At 38.3% G+C, this 24,069-nt stretch overlaps 1 pseudogene; it reads right to left on the bottom strand.

Moving 5' to 3' along the window:
- Positions 1 to 1,341: 1,341 nt before the first annotated feature.
- Positions 1,342 to 23,858, bottom strand: LOC149206507 (amino acid permease 3-like; annotated as a pseudogene).
- Between the last annotated feature and the right edge of the window lie 211 nt (positions 23,859 to 24,069).

Raw genomic sequence — 24,069 nt, forward strand, 5'->3', positions numbered from 1 at the left:
ATTAATCATCACTTGGTCATGTATTCTCCACAATTTTAGGATAATCTATCTTCTTTCAAAATATATCATCTTTTAAAATTTTGACCAATAAGCTAATAATAATAAATCTATCCAAACAAGTAAACCTAACTTTCAAAATATATCATCTTTTAAAATTTTGAGCAATAAGCTAATAATAATAAATCTATCCAAACAAGTAAACCTAAATAGTAAAATATTTTAGCATAATACAAGATCTGTTGTGATGAATTATTCTAGTTAAATATCCATGGCAATGTACATGTCATTTGTCATTGCACATTTCCTAGCTTATGTGATACCCAATAGTGTGGACGATTAATGTGAGTACTTTAAAAAATAAGGTGCCTTCAACATTATTTTCACGGTCCATAAGAAAGGTAAACATTATGCACCCCACAACAAAGAAATTAATGTTGTATAAACTAGGATACATATGTTCTAGAATTATTTCAAATCAAATAGTATATATCTTAGCACTTACAACACTAGTTGTTTTGTTGAAAGGGTGTTTATTGATAGCTTAAGTGAAATTCAATTAATATATTTTCTCTAGAGAATCTACTACCATAGTCTTGTTTTAAAATTGATCTTGATGCTTCCCTTGCTAGTGGGTCAATAAGAAGCGATGAAGATTTTTAAACCCAAAAACCCTACGACTTTCGAGTTGAGACCCTTTCTCACTAAGCGATACGTTGCCAAGCAATGCCTTGTTCCATGGATAAAAAAAATTGAAGCATAAATTTCCATTATTGTGGATCATTACTATACATGCATACATAAAAGCAAAATTTAGTATGCTAGAAATCACTAGAGAATCTACCTCATATTCGTATGTATATATAAATCCATATATCTTTATTACTCTCAGGGTGATTTAGATCTAGGTGAGGGAATCCATAGAGGCAAACATGAGATTATGGCGACAAGATTTTTAGAGGCAAAACAATATCCATTATGTAAACTCTTTTTTCCTGGAATCTAGGAAGAATGTTTGGATATGGATAATTAAGGAGGACTAGTTAAAATTAGAGTTGGTCAAATGGGGGTTGTATTGAAATTTATAGTGAGTAAGATACATTCTTTTATGAAAGTGTAGATAAATAATTCAACTCTAGTGATGTATCCATGATTATAACTATGAATTTATTAAAAAGTATTTGTGTTGGATGATGCAGCTCACTCTGAACACTTAGATGACAGCTAAGATTGCCTCTTATTGTGGTATGTTTTTTTCACTTCAAACTTTTTATACCTTGCGAGCAACAGGAACAGAGCATTATAGCATCTGTGAATTTTTAAATACCATATAGAAAGGCCTCTCTATGTCTCCTTGTCTTTCACAAGGCCTTCTAAGGAGCCAACAACGGTTATCACTGTTATAAGAAGATGTTGTCATAAATATTATGGATCACAGTAGTCTAAATTAAAGCAAAAAAAAAGATATGAAGCTGAATATTTGGAAAATGGTCCACTTGACTGTCCATCTTGGGACTCTATTCTGTGCAATGTACATCTCGACTGGAAAGTAGACTACCAATGGCCAGAAATTTAGAGCACCCAAAATTCCCAGCACATCATTGAATAATGGAAATATGATGGCAATGCCAGTGGTTGACATCACAAATGCAGTTCTCCAGCACAGTCTGAAGAGATTGACTCTGCACCACCCACAGAAGGGAATGCGTATGGGAATTCCCTCCTTGAAGAATTTATTGTCAGGCCAAGTATGAGAAAACCATGCTTCAACACAAGCAAATATTGGCTGACAATATACCTACAACAGTGGCATGAAATGATTTACAATGAAGTTTCTATGGGTAAAAGAGACATTAGAGTTTCAATCCAGCAGAACTAAAAGAAAGGATGAGAAAATTATTTCTTACTTGGTATGCTCCCACCAGGTGAACCACAATGCATGCATTGGAAAAGTCAATAAGCCAGTAAGGCTCGTAGAATCCAAATCCTGTCAATAGGTTTCCAGGTGCATTTTCCCCAAAAGCTGCATAACCCAAAAAAGCACATAGCATATAGAAGGTAGTTGTTATTCTTAGTGACAACAAATTTTCTTTTTTCATAGTTAGGTTCTCTGGGGGTGTTGACTTGAGAGTATCCTGCATAGTTGTAAATTAGAGGAAGCCTCATAATTATCCTTGTAGTTTCTTGTTGTCCAAAGGATTCAAATATAGAAATGAACAAAAAGATTGAGTTATACCTGAATTTCAAGGACAATGGAAGTATATGGAAATGCAAATGCAATGTCACCAAGACCTTGAAGCATCCTCCAAACTTTTTGGGCCTGAGTAAGAGAGGTGCTAGTGTTGATTCCAACCAAATTTCCTTTAATCTCTCCATTCTCTTCCATTTCCTAGAGGTTTGAACCCATGAGTTTCAATAATTGAAATCAGGACTATGGTGAATCGGATTAGATATTGAAATTCCATAGTCTGGCCATACATAGCAGTAAGAGACCAACCAAGGCAATGATTGAAGCCCTGAATAGAATAAATGAGAGTAGGATAAAACAATAACAATAACTTTAGCCATGCCAAAGCCCAATCCTACTGTTGCGTAGGTAAAGGACATTATTGCTGCAATTATTGAAAGGCCCCATAGTTTATGAAAGTTTGGTATCTGACATAGGATAACTTGTATAACTCCAAAGAGGATCATATAAGTGAGATCTGGAAAATGGCATGAAGCATCATGTCCATATTTGTGATAACAATTTGATCACCTAATTGCTCCATATTTGTGATAACAATTTGATCACCTAATTGCTCCATATTTGTGATAACAATTTGATCACCTAATTGCTCTGTATTGTTCATAATTTTTTATCAATAAGAGTTATAAGCACCAATAGCTCTAAAACCTTCCAAGACAAGTGATGAGAAGGTCCAATTTTAAAAAGTAGCATAAGCCCTAAAAAAGAGTGTACATAATCACAGTATAGGCAATTTTATGCACAACAGGGATTGAGAAATGAAAGCAAAAATAGAGTCAATGCTTTGTTTAATTCAAACATTATTACAATCAAATATCTTATGATGTAAACTGACCTAACATTGATTGAAGTAGTGATGGTGTCAGAAATAGAGATTCCATAGAAGGATGCATATTGAAAAAGTCCACATAACCATGCTCTTCTTGCACCTAAAAAGAAAGATAGGTAATTATTGCATGTAAAGTTGACAGGTGTATTTAAAGTTGAGGTAGATACAATCATCTTAATTCCATGGATATGTCATGTGTGTGTTTATTTTTTTTTTGGGATGTTTAGATAATAAATCTAATGTTAAAATGATTTATATTGATATTTGTTGAAAGTCATCATGAAAGTAGAAAATATATGCAAGAAAAACCTGAAACAATCTAAAAATGGATAGATATAGCACCTAAATTCACTCGTACTACATCTCTGTAACAACAATTTTTGTTGGGCCCAGAGACTGGATCTAGGAACCTATAATAATCGAAGATCAAGAAAGTGGAATACAACATCCCAAGAGAGAAAACAACTATGGCCATAGGCCCTGCAATCCATCCCAATACTTGAAGAATTTATTGTCACACCAAGTATGAGAAAACCATGCTTCAACCCAAGAAAACATTGGCTGACAATATACCTACAACAGTGACATGAAATGATTTACAATGAAGTTTCTATGGGTAATAGAGACATTAGAGTTTCAATCCAGCAGAACTAAAAGAAAGGATGAGAAAATTCTTTCTTACTTGGTATGCTACCACCAGGTGAACCACAATGCATGCATTAGAAAAGTAAATAATCCAATAAGGGTCGTAGAATCCAAATCCTGTCAATAGGTTTTGAGGTGCATTTTCCCCAAAAACTGCATAACCTAGAAAATCACATAGCATATAGAAGGTAGTTGTTATGCTTAGTGACAACACATTTTCTTTTTTGATAGTTAGATTCTCTGGGGGTGTTGACTGAGAGTATCCTGCATAGTTGTAAATTAGAGGAAGCCTCATAATTATCCTTGTAGTTTCTAGTTTTCCACGACATTCAAATATAGAAATGAACAAAAATATTGAGCTATACCTAAATTGAGATATACCTGCATTTCAAGGACAACGGAAGTATATGGAAATGCAAATGCAATGTCACCAAGACCTTGAAGCATCCTCCAAATTTTTTGGGCCTAAGTAAGAGAGATGCTAGTGCTTATTCCAACCAAATTGCCTTTAATCTCTCCATTCTCTGCCATTTCCTAGAGGTTTGAACCTGGTGAGTTTCAATAATTGAAATAAAGACTATGATGAATTGAATTAGATATTGAAATTCCATAGCTTGACCATACATAGTAGTAAGAGACCAACTCGGGCAATGGTTGAAGCCCTAAATAGAATAAATGAGAGTAGGATAAAACAATACCAATAACTTTATCCATGCCAAGGCCAAATCCTACTGTTGTGTGGATAAAGGACATTGTTGCTACAATTATGAAAGGCCACATAGCTTATGAAAGTTTGGTATCTCGCATAGGACAACTTGTGTAACTCCAAAGAGGATCATATAAGTGAGATTTTGAAACTGGCACGAAATGTCATGTCCATATTTGTGATAACAATTTGATCATCTAATTTCTCTGTATTTTTCATAAATTTTTATCAGTAAGAGCTATAAGCACCAATAGCTCTAAAACCTTCCAAGACAAGTGATGAGAAGGTCCAATTTTAAAAAGTAGCATAAGCCCTCAAAAATAGTGTACAAAATCACAGTATAGGAAATTTTAGGCACAACAGGGATTGAGTAGTGAAAGAAAAAATAGAGTCAGTGCTTTGTTTAATTTAGACATTATTACAGTCTCAAATCTCTTGTGATGGAAATTGACCTGACATTGATTGAAGTAGTGATGGTGTAAGCAACACAGATTCCATAGAAGGAGGCATATTGAACAAGTCCACATAACCATGCTCTTCTTGCACCTTAAAAGCAAGACATGTAATTATTGCATGTAAAGTTGATTAGTATATTTAAATTTGAGGTAGACACAATCATCTTAATTCCATGGATATGTTATGTGTTTGTTTATTTTTTTGGGGGGATGTATAGATAATAAATCTAATGTTAAAATGATTTATATTGATATTTGTTGAAAGTCATCATGAAAGTAAAAAATATATGCAATAAAAACTTGAAACAGTATAAAAATGGATAGATACAACACCTAAATTCACTCGTACTGCATCTCTGTAACAATAGTTTCTGTTGGGCCCAGAGACTAGATCTAGGAACCTGTAACAATCAGAGATCAAGAAAGTGGAATAAAATGTCACAAGAGTGAAAAAAAACCATGGCCACAAGCCCTGCAATCCATCCCAATTGGGCAACACTCCATGCCAAGGATAACACTCCTGCCCCTATGAGGCTTGTGATGATATGAGCCACTGCTGTCCAAAGTGTGCCTGTTCATTCCAATCTCATCCACAACTTCAAAACTCAGTCATAAACAAAACTGAGACATCCTTATAAAAAAAACCATCGAAGAGAAGTATAATGGAATGGAGAAATGAAGGAGTTGGCATACCATACTCGTTCGGAGTAGATCTTTTGAGCCATGAGCCTCCATGGCAGACTGTATTTCCTTGGAAGGTGCAAGTTGTTTGAGCTTGCCAGAAAGAAAAAGTATTGTGAATATTTTAATTTATTAAATATATTTATATGGATGTGGATCAAGAGAAAATGAATAATAACTTTTAATATAAATTTCAAGTATTAAGAAGAGATATTTGTATCATAAAGAGCTCCATGAATTGCTTGTCCAATGCACAATCATTACAAAATATAGGGGAAAAATGGTACATTGTCTAGTACATTTAGCCATATTCTGAAACAAATTTTCTAGAGCTTCATCCGTATACAAAATCATCCTTTAATTAAGTTATTGCTAAAGTCCATAGAGGAGTAAATACTCTTTACCCTCCTTTGGTTTTGAACCTGTGACCTTTTACAAAGAAGAACATATTCTTAACCATTAATGTTCGTAACCATTAAGCTCACAATGACAGAAAACCTCCTATTCAACACTACTATAGTACTAAACCCATCTGAATTTAGTACCATATACACCTAGAGGTTGCATATCCCATGTCTCAATATTTCATATTCATATGGTGATTTAAATGGGTTTTTGTTAACATTTACGAAGAGTTGATAGAATTATCACCTTGATGTATTACATTGGCATCAATATACCAAGATGATAAATTATTGTTTCTATGTATGTAGCAAAGCACATAATTCACAATGAAAGACACATATACAAAGAGTTGTTACATTACCCACCCTCGCACTTTTTGTAGTGGAATTATGCTCGAGCTTCTTGTATGTATATATAACAGAACATATAATTCACAATGACAAACATATATAGAGTTGATAGAATTCACACCCTGATATAGTATAATGACCCCAATATTCAAGGAGTTGATAGAACACCCACCCTATGCACTTCTTCCAGTGCAATACAACTATTTCAAAGCTGAGAATATATGGAGTAGATCCTGCAATTCTTCAAGCCTTTGCTAACACAAGAATCAGGTTACTTGTAGGTATTAGTAATGACCAAATCCCATCTCTGAACCAGCTAGTTGTAGCACAAAATTGAGTTAAGAACAACATTGTTCCTTTTGTTCCTGCCACTGATATCATTGGGATCTCAGTGGGGAATGAGGTTATGTTCAGTGGAGATAGGGTTCTAATTTCTCAGTGCCTTCCTGCATTGCAGAACTTTCACATTGCACTTGTTGAGGTTTCACTTGATCAACAAATTAAGGTGTCTACACCTCACTCTATGGCCATACTTTCTACATCTTCACCCCCATCTGTTGGTGATTCGGATTTAAACAGGAACGCAACAAATTACAGAGATAACCATATACACAAAGATGCAGCGGAAATAACACTTCATTTCATTAATGGAAAATACTGAAATATGCTTACAACCAGAAATGGAAATAAACCAGCTAGGGCGATGGTAGCTTATCTCTGAGAAGAGATGTGGTGGCTACATGCCTCTGAATTGTGTTATAATGAGGCTCGAAGGCCTATTTATTGCTGAGAAACAATGGAAAACCCTTAACATTCCAAAACCTAACCCTAGGAGATGAAACGCCAAACTGTGGGCCCCGTTTGGGTAAATTGGTACATCAACTTCCCGGGGTCGTAACTTTGGCATACGATCTCCGTTTGACGTGTACAATAGCTCGTTAGAAAGATCTATCCGAGCACTACCACTTTGGGAAGGGTAAAATCGGTCCATGGACCCATGTTGCCCCCAGATTTCCCAAAAAAATGTCGTTTAGGGCCTCAAAGCGGCTCCAGAAGTTCAGGACCTGAAAAACTGCTAAAAATAGTAAGTTGTGCTACAGTTAAGGAAACTGAAAATGCTGAGAGAAACAATGGTGGGGGTCCAAGTGGACTTGGCAAGTGGCCACCAATATCCACCTGGATCATTCCTCCCCCCTTAGGAAGCAATGGTCCCCATTGCGTTGAGTTCCTCCATGAGATGAGGAAACTTTTGCTGAACTTGTTCCCTGGTGAGCCACTTGCCCTGCTGAAGGAGTTGGCCTGCTTTGACAACTCGATACAGTTGGATATTCTGTTGGCGAGTGTTCTTGATCTGTGTGTCCATGATTTGATCAGTTGCAGCTTGTTCCATGCAATCTGGATTTAATTCTGTGGGTTTGAGCTGTTCTGCAATGTCGAATGTGTCTAGCAATGGTGGAAAGTATGGCCGAAGGCGGTCCACATTGAACACTGGGTGCAGGCCAAGGAATGGGGGAATACTGAGCTCAAATGCATTGTCTCCCATAGCCTTAGTAATGGTGTAAGGACCATATCGGAGTGGTCTCAATTTCTGATAGGCTCTAGTAAGGCGTTCCTTTTGCAAATGCAACCAGACTTTGTCGCCCACCTGAAACTTGTGTGGCACCCGATGTTGATCATGTCGCTGCTTGTACTTGGCATTTGATTTCTCAAGAATGTCATGGACCTGGTGGTGAATATGTTGGATGCGCTCAATGAAGCTGGTGGCCTTATCTGTTTCAGACTGGACATGAGCTGAATTTATGTGAGTAGCTGCAAGTGGCATGGCCACATCTATGGGGCATAGTGGCTGGAATCCCAAACCCACCTGAAAAAGGCTATGGCCAGTGGAGTTGTGAAGAGCTCGTTTGTAACTGTGTTGAACATAGGGGAGGCTCTCGTCCCATGTGCGTGGATGCTTTGAGTTATACATGCACAGAATGTGCACAATCATCCTATTGACAACCTCTGTCTGGCCATCAGTTTGAGGATGGAAGGCTGTGGACTTCGTGAGTTTGGTGTCCAACATTGACCAGAGACTGGACCAAAATGTGCTGAGAAACTGACTGTCGCGATCTGAGATGATAGATTGTGGGATCCCAAAGTGCACCCACACTCGTTCAAAGAAGAGTTTAGCAGTGGCTTCTGCTGTAATATTCTTCTTCCAGGCCGCCATAATGGCCATCTTCGAGAACCTGTCGACGACCACAAAAACACAGTCATTTCCATGCTTAGTGGAAGGAAGGCCTGACATGTAATCCATGGAGATGGATTCCCAAGGTCGACTAGGGGTAGGCAACGGGGTATAGAGGTCGTGCTTCTTAATGGTCGGTTTGGCAATGGCACAGGCAGTACATGATCTGATGTACTTCCCAACATCCTGTCGAAGATTCGGCCAATAGAAATAATTTTGCAGTACTGCCACTGTTTTCTCAACCCTGAAATGCCCAGCAGCCCGGTTATAGTGTGCTTCCCAAATCATCTTGGCACGCTCGCTTGAAGGAACACAAAGGTGACCCAGGTGGCATAACAGGGCATCCTGGAGATGAAAATCTGGCACATGCCGACCCTCCAAGAGTGTCTGGTATGTGTGGCCGAATTCTGGGTCGCTTTTGTAGAGAAGTGGCCAATCAGAAGTCTCGTGCCCACAAGAGTTGAGCACGGTGGTTAACGCCATGATCGGTGGTTGACTGAGGCAATCTGCAACATTATTGGTGCTGCCCTTCTTATACTTGATATTCAAGTGGAACTGTTGCAGGTATGTAGACCACTTCTGATGGCGATCATTCTACAATTTCCCTTGGGTCTGTATGAACTGCAGGGGTCGGTGGTTTGTGTGGATGACCGTTTCCTTCCCCAAAATGTAATGCTTACATTGTCGGCAGGCCTGTACAATGGAATCCATCTCTTTATCATAAGTGGGGTACTTCCGAACTATGTCTGAAAGTGTTTCACTGTGATATGCCACTGGATGTCCATGTTGAGTAAGTACTGCCCCAATAGCATAGTCATAGGCATCTGTCTCGACCTCAAATGGTTGTTGTAAATCTGGTAACGCGAGCACTGGTGTTGTGTAGAGGCGATCCTTCAACTCCATGAATGCCTTCTGTTGAGATTCAGACCAAAAGAATTTTGCTTTTGCCCCTCCCTTGGTGACTTGACTCAAGGACCAAGTAATATGAGAAAACCCCAACACGAACCTGCGGTAGAAGTTGGCAAGACCTAGAAAGTTGCGGAGCTCTGTTAGAGTGGTTGGAGATGGCCAATCCCGAATGACTTGGATCTTGGCTGGATCGACATGCACCCCCTGTTCATCAATGATGTATCCCAGATACTGAACCTGGGTCATGCCAAAAGTGCATTTCTCCAAATTGGCACATAGCTTGTGTTGCCGCAGTGTTTGGAGAACTTGTCGGATGTGGTGGAGGTGCTCTTCCCAACTCTGGCTGAAGATCAGAATGTCATCCAAGTATACTACAACAAAGGAGTTGGTGAATGGCCGCAAGATGTCATCCATTAGCCTCATGAAGGTTGCAGGAGCATTCGTCAATCCGAAAGGCATAACCAACCATTCGAAAAAGCCCTCCTTGGATTTGAAGGCAGTCTTCCACACATCAGAGGGTTCGATTGGTACCTGGTGATATCCTGACTTCAGATCGATCTTGCTGAAATATTTCGCCCCCTTTAGTTGGTCCAGGAGGTCATCAATCCGCGGGATCGGGTACCTATTACGGACAGTGATCTTGTTCAGTGCCCGATAGTCAATACAGAGTCTCCACGTCCCATCCTTCTTCTGTACCAACACGATCGGGCTCCCAAAGGCGATGAACTCAGACGGATGTGACCTTTCTGCAGGAGCTCCTAAATCTGCCTCTTGATTTCATTGTTCTCCAGAACAGAGCGCCGATAAATTGGTCCATTGGGTAGCGGCCCACCTGGGGTCAGATCGATGGAGTGCTTGACTTGACAGTGCAGAGGAACCCCTGCAGGGGAGGTGAAGATGTCCTTGTACTCCTCCACAACCTTGTCCATCTGTAGTTGTCGTGGAGAGGGACCCCGTCTGGAGGCCGCAACCACCGTCTTCTTCTTTCCTTGAGGGCGTATTATCAGGAAAACAAATTTCCTGGTTTTGGAAATGATCTTACTGCATTGTTTTGCAGTAATCAAAGAGATGGCGGTAGGTGGTGCTACCTCTGGTATCCTGTACAACTTATTTCCCAATGTAATAATAATAGCACAGGGCCTTGATTCATACATAGCATGTCGTTTCCACAAGTATGGTTGTCCTAATAATACATCACAAACTTCAAGGGGAGCAATGTCACACAATACGTCATTGTGAAGGGCTTGCTGTTGTATGGAAGGCGACACTGCTGGCTCACGCAAAGATCTCGTCCTTGGTGAAGCCACCCAATGGTGTATGGTTGTGGATGTGTTGTGGTCGGTAAGCCCAACCACTTCACGACCTCTACCGAAATAAGGTTCTTTTGACTCCCGCTGTCAACAATGAACTATATCGGGGAGCCCTTACCCACATCTGGGAGTGGAAGAGACGCTCCTCCTCCTCTGGATCTTCGGGTTCATTTTTCTGGATCTTGGCGGTAGCAACAGTGGCGTTTGGATCCGCATCAATGATCTGCTTCCCTTTTTCATTCCCCTTATCGGGTTCTGACTCAGAGTCGGAACATGCATCTGATTCTGAAACCTTTAGCTCAGCCACCAGTGACTGCTTGGCGCGACACTCACTTGTGTTGTGAGTGGAGCTCTTATGGAACTCACACCATTTTCCAGTGTCCTTTTTCGGCTTCGTGGCGCTGTTCTTTGCTTGCAGCTTCGGCGGGTTGTCTTGGGCTGTCCCGCCTTGGCTTTGTCCTTTGTTCTGTGGTTTAGGGGCACCTTTCCCCTGCTTTGGATTCGCAGATCCAAAGTCTCGCTTCTTTTGTTTAAACTTCTGCTCGACCTTGAACGCATATCGGTATGCTGTGCCGAGCGAGGAGATGTTCAGGAATTGTATTTCTTCCTGGATGTACTTGTGCAGGCAGCCACGATATTTGAGTATCAAATGTTGCTCTGAATCCTTGATACCCAACTTTGTGCGAAGGGTATGGAAAAGATTGGTGAACTCCGGCACGTCTTGGTCCCTTCCCTGCCGCAGCGTGGTCCACTTTATGTATTCATCCTCATAGCTTCCAACAGGGTAGCACTGCTCCTTGATGGCATCCCGGAATGAATTCCAGGTGGGTGCGGCTAAAAATAGTGAGCCAGTGCTTTCATCCTTCTGCTCGCAGTAGGTTTCCCACCAGTCCTTGACGTGGGGGGATGCTTTGAGAAGAGCGAAAACAATCTTTTCCCGACTCGAAAATTCATGAACAGAAAAATAACCCTCTAACAGATTTAACCATTTATCTACGACATCTGCGTCTATCTGACCCTCGAATATGGGGATTTCAAAATTAACTTGTACCTTAAAGGGTGTGGTGTTTCTAGAGTAGCTGCTGGAAGCCGATGCGTCGCTTCTGGGTAGCCGCTGAAGGATCTGGGCAAAGTTGTCCATCATCGCGTTCCGTTGTTGCTCGAGGGCTTCTTCGAGCAAGATTTTGAAGGGATCTCCTAACCCCTCGTCTTTCTTCTCATCCGCCATGGGAGGCCGTCGGGATTTGCGAGGCTGGTCTTGCAAAGGTTCAACCAGTTCAAGCCCTAACTCCTTATATCCCGACCTTGTTGGGGACATGCAAAGAAAAACAGAGAAAAAGCAGACCGCTCTGATACCACTGATCCGGATTTAAACAGGAACGCAACAAATTAGAGAGATAACCATATACGCAAAGATGCAGCGGAAATAATACTTCATTTCATTAATGGAAAATACTGAAATATGCTTACAACCAGAAATGGAAATAAACCAGCTAGGGCGATGGTAGCTTATCTCTGAGAAGAGATGTGGTGGCTACATGCCTCTGAACTGTGTTACAATGAGGCTCGAATGCCTATTTATTGTTGAGAAACAATGGAAAACCCTTAACATTCCAAAACCTAACCCTAGGAGATGAAACGCCAAACTGTGGGCCCCGTTTGGGTAAATTGGTACATCAACTTCCCAGGGTTGTAACTTTGGCATACGATCTCCGTTTGACGCGTACAATAGCTCGTTAGAAAGGTCTATCCGAGCACTACCACTTTGGGAAGGGTAACATCAGTCCATGGACCCATGTTGCCCCAGATTTCCCAAAAAACGTCGTTTAGGGCCTCAAAACGGCTCCAGAAGTTCAGGGCCCGAAAAACTGCTAAAAATAGTAAGTTGTGCTACAATTAAGGAAACTGAAAACGCTGAGAGAAACAATGGTGGCGATCCAGGTGGACTTGGCAGGTGGCCACCAATGTCCACCTGGATCAGTTGGAGCACAATTTCAGAGTACAATTATTTCAAAGTTGAGAATATATGGAGTAGATCTTGCATTTCTTCAAGCCTTTTCTAACACAAGAATTGGGTTACTTGCAGGTATTAGTAATGACCAAATCCCATCTCTGAACTAAGTGGTTGTAGCACATAATTGAATTAAGAAAAACATTCTTCCTTTTGTTCCTACCACTGATATTATTGGGATCCCAGTGGGGAACGAGGTTCTGTTCAGTGGAGATAAGGTTATGATTTCTCAGCGCCTTCCTGCATTATAGAACTTACACACTGCCCTTGTTGAGGTTTCACTTAATCAACAAATTAAGGTGTCTACACCTCACTCTATGGCCATACTTTCTACATCTACACCCCCATCTGCTGGAGCACAATTTTGGGCTCTTTAAAACTGATATGACAATGGCTTATGATGTGGGATTGCTGCGATATCCAAAATAAAATAAACATAACACAATAATCACAATAACCGAAACAATTAGTCAACATAATTAGATGATTTTTATAATACATTATGATTAAATAAAATGATGATCTTGACAAGGTAATCACAATAACCATTTCTGCAAATAAAACATTATGGAGAAAGACTACATTATTTGTGTTGTTGCACAAGCATGGATACAGGGAAAGTATACACACTTTGTTACCCTATTTTAAATGGAAGAAAAAGAAACACGAAGTACTATAATAAATAGTGGAACCATAAATGATCCATATCTTGAATGATCTTTTCCCAAGAGATATTTGTGTCTACATATTGGATGATGTTTGCAAAGAGGCATCTTATGGGAAAAAGACAATTGCAATTTTTTCCTACATCAAGGTGAATCTATATCAGCTCAATCCAATCACTTTGATAAAAAGGTGTGTCCTATGCTCAGAGCCTGCTTATCGTATCCATATTTTCCCACTTTTGCGCCTTGTGTGGCAACATTTTAGCATTTTATTCCACAGACACAATCTTGCGGCAACAGTGATTGAAATGAAAAGACATAATTCGAGCATATAAATGCATGTTCATGTTGTCGAGAATCGCCCCTGCCATTGGAACTGTGAAATGCATTTGGAAAATGGCAGTAATGTTGGGAGCCACCACATGGACATGCATATAAGTAACCATAGTCAATAAGATCAAGATTATATATATGTATAGATCATGGGGAACGAGGATTTCAGTGGGGAACGAGGTTCTGTTAAGTGGAGATAGGGTTCTGAATTCTCATCTCCTTCCTGCATTGAAGAAATTACACACTGCCCTTGTTAAGGTTTCACTTGATCAACAAATTAGGGTGTCTACACCTCACTCTATGGCCATACTTTCTACATCTACACCCCCATTTGCTAGAGCGCAATTTTGGGCTCTTCAAAACAGATATGAAAATGACATATGATGTGGGCTTGCTACGATCTCAGGTAAGGGAATTTCTATTTTTTTTCTTGGTCTTGATTGAGAGTTCAACCCTTCTTAGAGTTTGTACAGAAATGCCTTACTATGTTGGTCCTAATTGTGGTTTGTTATGAAGGCTAGGCAATATGACACAGTTTTAATTACATTTAGTCTATAGCTGTTATTTCTAATTGAAACTATAAATGAGGCAGACTGTAGGTCCATCTCTTGCTTCTCCACACACTCTTGGTCATCCTGTTGTAGCTCCTCCTACAGGGAAAGTTTGGAGCATTGCCAAGCCCAGTGTTGATGAAAAATATTTGAAAGAAAATTTGGACTATGCTTGTGGGCAGGGCATTGACTGTAGGCCTATTCAACAAGTGACATTGGCCTTCTTCTAAAGAAGTGTGACAGAAACAAGTAAACCCCAAACAAATTCCCCGGTTTGCTGACAAATAAGCAGTGTTAGTACTTGGACCCACTAAGATTGCATACCTGGACAAGACCCTCCTCGACCATTATTCAGTCGATTTTGAGAGCAATGGCAGGCAATGGTAGCTCCTAGGAAACTATTTAGCGAACTTTGAGAGCAATGACAACTCCAAGGGAATGGTCAGTGAGAGAAACGTTTTGAGCCCTGTATTCCCTTATCGCAGAGCTTCGTCAAGAAGGGAGACCTTGTTTATCGGTTGGAGGATGAGATTGCAATCGTCGGGGAGGTTGGAGATGATGTTTGCGGGTGAAAGACATGATCATACATGATAAATCTCGTATTAAAAAACCCTAAAGTTCTAAACACGAAGAAAAGAACCTATGCTCGGTAGTTTATGAAGATTTGACATTATTCCTTCCAATTACTTTCATCCGTGATGATCAAACGACTTAACATCTTTCAATCGTCTAACATGTGGAAAGTGATGACAGGTAGACAACAGGGAAGTTCTTCTAAGAGGGGAACGCCTTACACTATAATTATAATTTTATAAAATTTTAATTTGAATGCGTTATTTTTTTTTTTTGGCTCATTAGTTCTTAATTCTAATTGGATTTGGAGTTTCTTATTAAATTTCTCCACCAACTAATGCTATGTGGGGATAATTCTGATTACAACAATGTGAGGATAATTCTGATGGGAAGAATAATAATACAATTTTGAGATTGTAAATTTTAATTATTTATCATATTGAAAATTTTCTAAAACACTTTATTTTTAGTGTGAAGATAATTCTGATGAGAAGAATGATAATACAATTGTGAGATTGTAAATTTTAATTATTTATCATATAAATTTTATCGGGTTGAAAATTTTCTAAAACACTTTATTTCTACCGATTAAAAAATAATCCAAATAAATCATTTTTAGACCAAATTAACTGGAAAAAAAACCATCTATAATTTAAACTACTGCATTCTAATTGGGTTTAGAGTTTCTTATTAAATTTCTCCACCAACCTGCCCTCATTTATCCTCGCAGGCAAGGGCATAATTTAAAAGGAAAGTAGGGTTTAGAGTTTCTTATTAAATTTCTCCACCAACCTGCCCTCATTTATCCTCGCAGGCAAGGGCATAATTTAAAAGTTAAGTATTTTTGCGTTTGTTTGATCCATAATTTTGATAAAATTCTAATTTAATTATTTAAATTATATTTCTAAATACAAAAATAAATCTATACAACTTTTAAGTAGTTAAATTATAAATTTAAACACTCAAAACATCCACCCAAAAAGGCTAAGTTTTCTGATTAAACTACCGTCGGCTTGTTTGCCTAACAAACTTATCCGCAACTCAAGTTGTTTTACAATGGGTTCCATCGGTCCTCGCAGGCAAGGGTAGAATTTTTGGTTTTTTCTCGTTTAAATGTAATGATATATTTTTTTTATAACATTGTACTGTTTCATTATTTAAATTTTATCTTTAAATATAATAATGAATTTATTTTTTATTTTTTAATATTTAAATGTTTCATTGAAACTTTTTCAATTTCTAATTGGCTTTTTTTTTTTTTTTCAGAGAAAAAAACCATCATAGATTTATATTAAGAAAATATAAAGATCTTCAATACATATCATGATTTGGTTTGAGGGCAAATAAAATGCCCAGAAACCTATGCTAACAATAGATACAGATAGTCCGAATCATCCAAATCTAAAATAGAAAAACATATACATCACATATACAAAACCTGCTTGACCAAAATTGTTACAGATCATACAATCACTTGAAGAAACAACCCCATCAAAAGATTGCATGCAATAACACATAAGGAAATAGGAGCCGTCGGCCCAGCCTTGGAAAAGAGATAAAAAAAACTGATACTGAAAACCTGTAAGGAGATACCATCATGCAGGAGCAAAGACCTCCAGCATCATATAGCAGGCATTTTTGGCAGAGAGTCATTCTGATGAAGGGAATCATGGCATGCCAAAATACGCTGAAGAATTGCACGAAGGGGCTCCTTAGAACCTTGGAAAATTTGTGCGTTCCTCCAGTGCCAAAAGAACCAACAGGTAATGATGAACAACAATCTCCAAGATGAGCATTGCCTACTTGCTTGCCATTGCATCATGACAAATTTATCCGCAACCTAACTTGTTTTAGGTTGGGTAACATTTTGGAGGTCACTTAGCTTGCACATTGGGCTTTTTCTTTGGCTGGCGCTTTATTTGATGAATTATCATAAATCTTTCTATCCAAGTTTAAAAATTTTATGCTTTTTTATTATTTCACAAAGCACAAGTGGGACCACTGCAAATTGATTCTAAACACCAAAACTTTCACTGTAAATTGATTCTAAAAAGGTGGGACTACTGCAAATCAACTCTAAACACCACAACTTCAGATGCTTGAGTTAGTGATGGGACTTGCATTTATTTTGCTTGTATCCTCTTACATTAGGGAGTATGGGTGACGCCTCTAGAGATTTGAACATGGGTGGGACTATTGCAATTCGATTCCAAACACCAAAACTCCAGAGGCCGAAGTTAATGATGGGACTTGCATTTATTTTAGGTGTATCCTCCTACACTATGGGCGTATGGGTGATGCCTCTAGAGATTTGAACATGGGCGTATGGGTGAGGCTTCCAGAGATTTGAACACGGGTAAGACCACTGCAAATCGATTCCAAACTCCAAAAATCCAGAGGTCAAAGTTAGTAATGAGACTTACATTTATTTTACTTGTATCCTCCTACAGAAAATTGAATACAATTTGTGAATAACAAATTGAAAACAGAAAAAACACATACAAACAAAAAATGGGAGAAACCCCTGCTCTTTCACAGCATACCATGATGAATTTTTTGAACCTGCGAACCAAAAATAAATAAATAAATAAAATAAAATAAAATAAAATCTGCCGCTGCGTCCACTGAGAGCCGTTGTCACCAAGTCTGAGAATCCATAGGGACCTTGAAAGTTGCGGCGGGCCTCCAAGAAAAGTTAAAAAAAATCCTTTGTTTGAAAACTAAAGAATAAGGTGAAGTTTAAGAGTGACATGTTTTCTTTGAGTTCCTTTTAACTCACGAGAGTTTTACTTAAAAAGTTTCTTTAAGGTTGAAGCCCAACACCTTGCTTTGAAAGGCAAATCTATTTGGAAAGTTCTATGATGCGAGTATTGTAAGGTTTCAGAAGGCTATCCGAAATCTTTGATTAAAGTGGAGCTTTGAAAAAGTGTTTTCCTTTAATTGAAAAAGGGTTTTCAATTTTTTGGAATTTTTTCTTTATATTTTTTATAAAAGAGAATTAAAAAAAAGTTTAGTTGGAAAAGGAGTTTAGGATTTTGCAAAAGTTTTTCTATTTGCAAAATTTTATTTTGTTTTGGAAGTATGAAAGTGTTTTAGGTGAAGATTGTGTTTAATAAAGGTATAATTTGAAAATCATATTTTTTTTGTGAGTGATATGGTAGGAAGCTTCATGCAATAGAGAAAGTATTCATAAGACAAAAGAAAGACAATAGTCATGGGTCGTAAAATGTGACTGAAATAGATTAGGAAAAGGAATAGAAAAGAAGACGCGAAGATCATTGACATGCTTAGAGAAGTTCAGGTCGCAGCCAAGGAACTGAGAAGTTTAATAGAAGACAGAGAAAAGATCAATGTTGATTGTTGTAGCGTGGATCTATTACCACCTTTTATGCTTATTGGTAAAAAAAATGAAATTTGGTCTGTTAAGATGAGAACTTATCTATGTTGCAAAGATTTGATGAGGAATGTTAACCCCCATGATGAGGCGAAAGATGCCCTGGTTTTGAGTTTCATTCAACAAGAAATGGATGAAACGGTTTTGTGAAAGGTAGAAAAAGCTACATCTTCTAAAGAAGCATGAAAGCTCTTGGAAGAAGAATTTGGTGCAAGGGGGAGTTGCATGTAGCGGCAATATTTGTCATAGTCTATTGAGTCAGCCGCAAATCTGAGAGTAGACGAGCAAGACTTTGGGAAGACAACAGAGTTTATAGAATCCCACTCAAAAGTGGATGATGGTCATGAAGGCTATAAAATTTAAACCCAATATGCAGGCATGCATATGGATGAAGAATATGTAGCAAGGATTGCAGAGAAAGAAGTTAAAGCCTTTGTATGTGAAGCAGAGAAAGAGCATATACGTGCTCAAGGAATCCACTATAATATGGATGGTGCAGATGATGATGAATCCCAATGTGACGAAACACATGTGGATGATGACTACAAAGTGATATGTGCATTGGTGAATCCAGCAGCAACTTATGGATTTGGTGAAGTTGAAATTGCCAATGAGCACATGCATGCTCGGATATCCCACCATAGGGTGGATGAATTTTATGTTGATAATATGTGTGGTTTCTTTTTTGAAACATGGATTGATTGTGGCAATATGGTAAGCATAATGTTTGATGAAGAATTGAAGGTTGAAGTTGCCACTATCGCAAAAATATATGAAGCAGTTGAATTTTCTCATTAGCTTGTATGTGAACTAGTAACAACTGATGATTAAGGAGAGGGTAAAGTGATTGAAGAGTTTTTTATGAGAATATCCACTAACAACATAATAGTGGAAGACAACTTCCATGTAATGGAAAAGAAAATAGAGAAAAAAAAGGTAGAGAAGGAAACTTTCACTGAAGAGCATAACAAAGATGCTTTTAACATTGTTTTTTAATATGCGGGTGTTAAAAATAGCATGAGAGTTGAAATTGAAAACAAGGTTATTAATAAGTTTGATGCAAATTTGAAGTTAATTGAAGAATGGATTGAGAAGCCAATTGGACAAATTGATGATAGTCTTAAAGTAGCAGCTAGAATAAAAGAATTAAATGAAATGTTGAATGGGAAAAAGGAGCATGATTATGATTTTACATGTAAGCCTAATGATGAGCTTGAATGTGTAGAGTACAAGAAAAAAACAGCAGTACCTGAAGATGAAATTGAAGAGAAAAGATGGATGCTTCCGAAGACAAAGATGAAAGAATTGAAACAATTTTTCAGCAATGGAGTCAAGAAGAGATAAGACTTCGCTATCAAGAAAAATGACAAAAAGAAGATCAGGAATACGAAGCGCAAGAAGGAGAGCAAAGATCTCAATTTGAAGATGAACATTTGTGGAAACAATCCATGTTTGAACAAATCTTTAAAGAGGAAGTTGTAGAAGATAGAATCCTATTTTTTCAGAACAAATACAAGAGAAGTTAAAGAAAATTGCAGCAACAACAAACTTAAATAAATATGGAGCCTACAACGAGAATGGGCAACAGACAATGAAGCAATTCTGAGGATATAAAATTTGGAATAAATGAAAAATAAAATCCAAAATTGTAAAAGTTTTGAGTCATTGTAAACCTAGTTGAGACATAGACCAGTAGGCATGTTTGAGTGATGATTGAGTCAATTTCTATTGTAAGCCTAGCATGCGCAGTTGAGTTATGTTGATTCATACGATCGTACTTAAGGGGGGGTGTTGGAAATTGTAATTACTCCTGCATGAAAAGTGGTCTAAATTTAGAGTGTGAGTTAACTGAGTCAAGTGTGAGTTAGTTCAAGTTCAGTCTTATATTTGGAAAAGTCAAATATAGTGTGTGTTTGCATGTTGAAGTTATTTTGGGTGAGTCGCTAGTTCAAAAATGTAAATACTCCTCATCGGGTTCACTGTAATCAAGTAAAGTCAAGTTTGTATGATGAATAGAAGAGAAACAACTCATATTGTTTGTGTGTGTTAATTTTGTGCTTTTCCTCCTCTGCCTTTTCATCATGTTTCTTATCACTCCAAGCAATTGCCCAAATACTGTTTTTGAATTTCTTGGGAGAAGTTTCACAAGTTTGGCGGTGATGCTTATCATGTAGCTCAACTTCTCATTTTTCTTTGTAAACTTCCAAATTCCTTAGCCTCCCTATCACAAAGATCCCTCTTGGAGCAATCATTGTGGCCCTATAAGTTAACGGGTGAGGCCATACGTTGGCGACCATTCTGATGACAAATGTTGACAAGTTAGAGACCCGGGTTTGATTGAAAATAATGGAAAATGAAGGATAATTGAGATTCATAGGATGTTTTCCTTGGGTAGAGTAGCCTACAGTTCTACAAGTTATAGTCTTGATGGATTTCTCAATGTAATTGAGGCTGCGGAGATATTTGACATAGTCATTTACGCCCAAATCGTAAACCAACCCTGGATCCATGGCCTTCTGTGGATCCACGTGAACAGACCGAAATCCACAGTTTTGGTAGTGTTTCACGTGGCTTCATCGACCAATGGCTGGATCTTGTTGTCATGAATGTGAGTGGTTGTCATTAACAACGATTTTAAGGTTGCAAGGCTCCAGTTGAGATGAGTTCCTTTGAGCGACGCAACAACCCCACTTACATGAGGGCAAGCTATGGAGGTTCTAAAAATTATATTAAACTCCATTTGCCTTCAGTCAAATGAGAGTCCTAAAGGGTCGATAGCGTCAGTGTAAGTGGTGCAGGGTAAAACCACTCGCACATACCCACAGTATGCATTTTACACAATAATGCATCTACACCTATCCCAGGATATTTAACTCAACGGAGTCAAATCTACAAACCATAAATGGTCAAGTGGCCCTCTTATAAGTTCCTTTGCATAGGAACTTCAATCACCTCGTTGTATCCCTCTATCGGGACTATAATAAACCCTTCAGAACCATAGTTCACATATATATATAACCTTACTATATGCTTTGGTTACACATATATTAACCCAAAACACTATCGGCGCTTTTCCACTTTATATTCCGTTACAAAGGGAAATACTCCCAAAACACATTTTCCGCTTTATTACGGCTTTAGCACAGATTCCAAGGTTAAAACCTCTATCACAATCGCTATCGGCTATATCAACAGTTCATACACATATATACACCCTTCCTCCGATTCTCCAATCTCTGACTATCATAATATATTATATATGTTTAGTCTTGGCAGACTAAATCCACACTTTGCGCCAATACATAGGGAAACCACTCTAAAACGCATATAACGGATCTCAAAGATTATAAATGCGCCACTATAACCTCTGTCGGGTCCGTGTCTTTATCGCTCTTCGATATCCAAAGTCCGACACCCGATCGCCACTAAGCCCCTGATCGTTGATATATCTATAGCGGCGATATCACAACATTCATAAACGCTGACCCTTGGTGCCTTTGATCACCGATATGCAATTTAATTTTGACCGTTGATGTGGCCATGATCCAATGGTCCACGATTAATCGCTATTTTCTCCATGCAAACTTCCAAGGCACATTCTGATAACTTACAAGGGACTCCCGCCGTTGTGATTTGATCTCAGTTGTAGATCTACGAGATCTAACGGCTACTATGCATCACTTACACTTCTCCGCAATTCCTTTTACTTGGAATTTCTTCCTGTTTTCTCCAATTATTTTTGTGCTTTGGTTCTTCTGAAGGTTCTGATCCTTCATTGCTTCTGTTGTGCCACTCTGATTCTAATCTTAGGTCTTCGAGCTCTCAGGTTGCTGTCTCTCTAGAACATCGCTCTGCTGCTCCAATTGGATTCAATGATCCCTTTGATTCTTCTGAATCATATTACGCCCCTGCGTACTTCAGAATTCTGCCTGCAATTCATTACAGAGCCTACGAGTTCAAACTATAATTAATCAACACTTAAAACACGCATTCCATACATTCTGACATAGTTAGGAAAACTCTGCATATATTAATGTAAAAGCACAGATTACATTCAAGACTCCTCATCTCGCACAAGTCTAATTCTCAACATTAGTCGCCTCTTCCTTCTACCCATAGGCTTACATATGTTTATATAGAAACTGGAATTGGATTACTATGAAGGACCTGATCCCATCCTTTAACAAAAGCCTAAAGTTTGCTACATGCATACATATATGTGGCAGACTTATCCACTTTAGCTTTTTCTTTGTTTTAAAAAAAAAAAGTCTTCTTATTAGCTCATTGGTCCATATCTACTCTAATTAATTCCTAACAGCTCTCTCTTGCTCCTAGAGAGTTGGATTTGACTTCTACCACTCATGTTCTCATTTATTTATTTTGAGAGCATTTACATATTCTCCCATTATCTAATTAAATCACACTTAAAAGCCTAACTATTTCCTAAAATGCATGACCCCCTATGTCTACTATTTACAATGATTTTCCTTGGACTGAATGCTCCTGCATTAGACTCCCAAAGTATAAAATTTTCATGATCTCCTGATCATGTGTCTTCTGGTCTTGGTCTTCCTAGATCCCATACTTTGTTTTGTATCTGTTCAAATGCCTTCTACCTTTGTTGCTGCTGGACTTTTGCTGTCTTCTTCTTTTTGTCAATCAGGTTCAAGTTTTGAATGATCTTGCTTGCTGCTACTATCACTTTTCTCCATTTGGACTGCTTCATCATCAGCTCCCACATTTCTTCAATTTCTATGTCCAACATATCTTTGGGCTAGTCCATATTCTGCTCCTTACATCTTCCTCTTTCTTTTTGTTTCAAGTTATTGTTGTTGTCTTCTATGTTGACTCTTGCTTTGCTTGCTTCAACTTTTGTTGTGCTCGCTTTACTGACTTCTCTTTTACTTGCTTCATCCTTTGGTTTACTTGCTGCCTCCTTATCATCCTTACCCTCTTTCATGATTGAATCATGACTGTTCAACACTCTTTCTAGCAAATTAAATTTTCTATTCCATGGATTGAATTCTTCCATAGAATTCTCTTCTTTCACTTTTATTTGGTTCTTCACTTGTGCCAAATCTCCTCCAACATTTACAACAAAACCTACATTCACAAAACACTTGTTAAATTAAAAAACATAAGGCTGATGTGCCTTATCTTCCTTTGGCAACAATTTAGTTTGTTGCACTGTTTCTTCTTCCTCGATCAGCACATCAGTATGCTAATTCGAATTCTTAGCAAAATTCATGAGACTGTCAGTTAGTCTCTTTTCTACACCATCTATTCTAATGATGTCTTCCTGCTTGGGTTCACAGTAGTGAACTTCTCCTCCTTTAACCTGCTGCTGGTTATCTTCACTTTGAAATTGTTTGATTCCTACCGCCTCTTTACCATCTTGAAACAAACTTTGCTCAATCTCTTTGATCACATACTCATACTCAGTCATGTTGTTTAATGAACCTGCAAACAAATTATTGAATCTTCCTGTCTCCATGCCTACTTGAGACACATCTTCTTCTTCAGAAACTATAACTGCAGCTTCTATTCTACCATCAGGTTCTCTCATCAGTTTCTCTAGTAGGTTAATCTCTTCTTCACACTTAACAAGCACTTCATCACAATGTTCTCTTCTTCCAGATTCATCCTTTACATGCTGTGTTACAGTATTAAAAAACTATCTTCCTTTCATCCTTGTAATCTCAAGGTCTTTCTGCTGTAGCAAATCACTACTTCCCTCATTCAAGAGGTCTTCTTCATCATACTTTTTTCTCCTAGAG

This window comes from Pinus tabuliformis, chromosome 1_2 (assembly GCF_031772625.1).
Source record: "Pinus tabuliformis cultivar Carrire ecotype Pingquan chromosome 1_2, CPIR1, whole genome shotgun sequence".
Lineage (NCBI taxonomy): Eukaryota > Viridiplantae > Streptophyta > Pinopsida > Pinales > Pinaceae > Pinus > Pinus tabuliformis.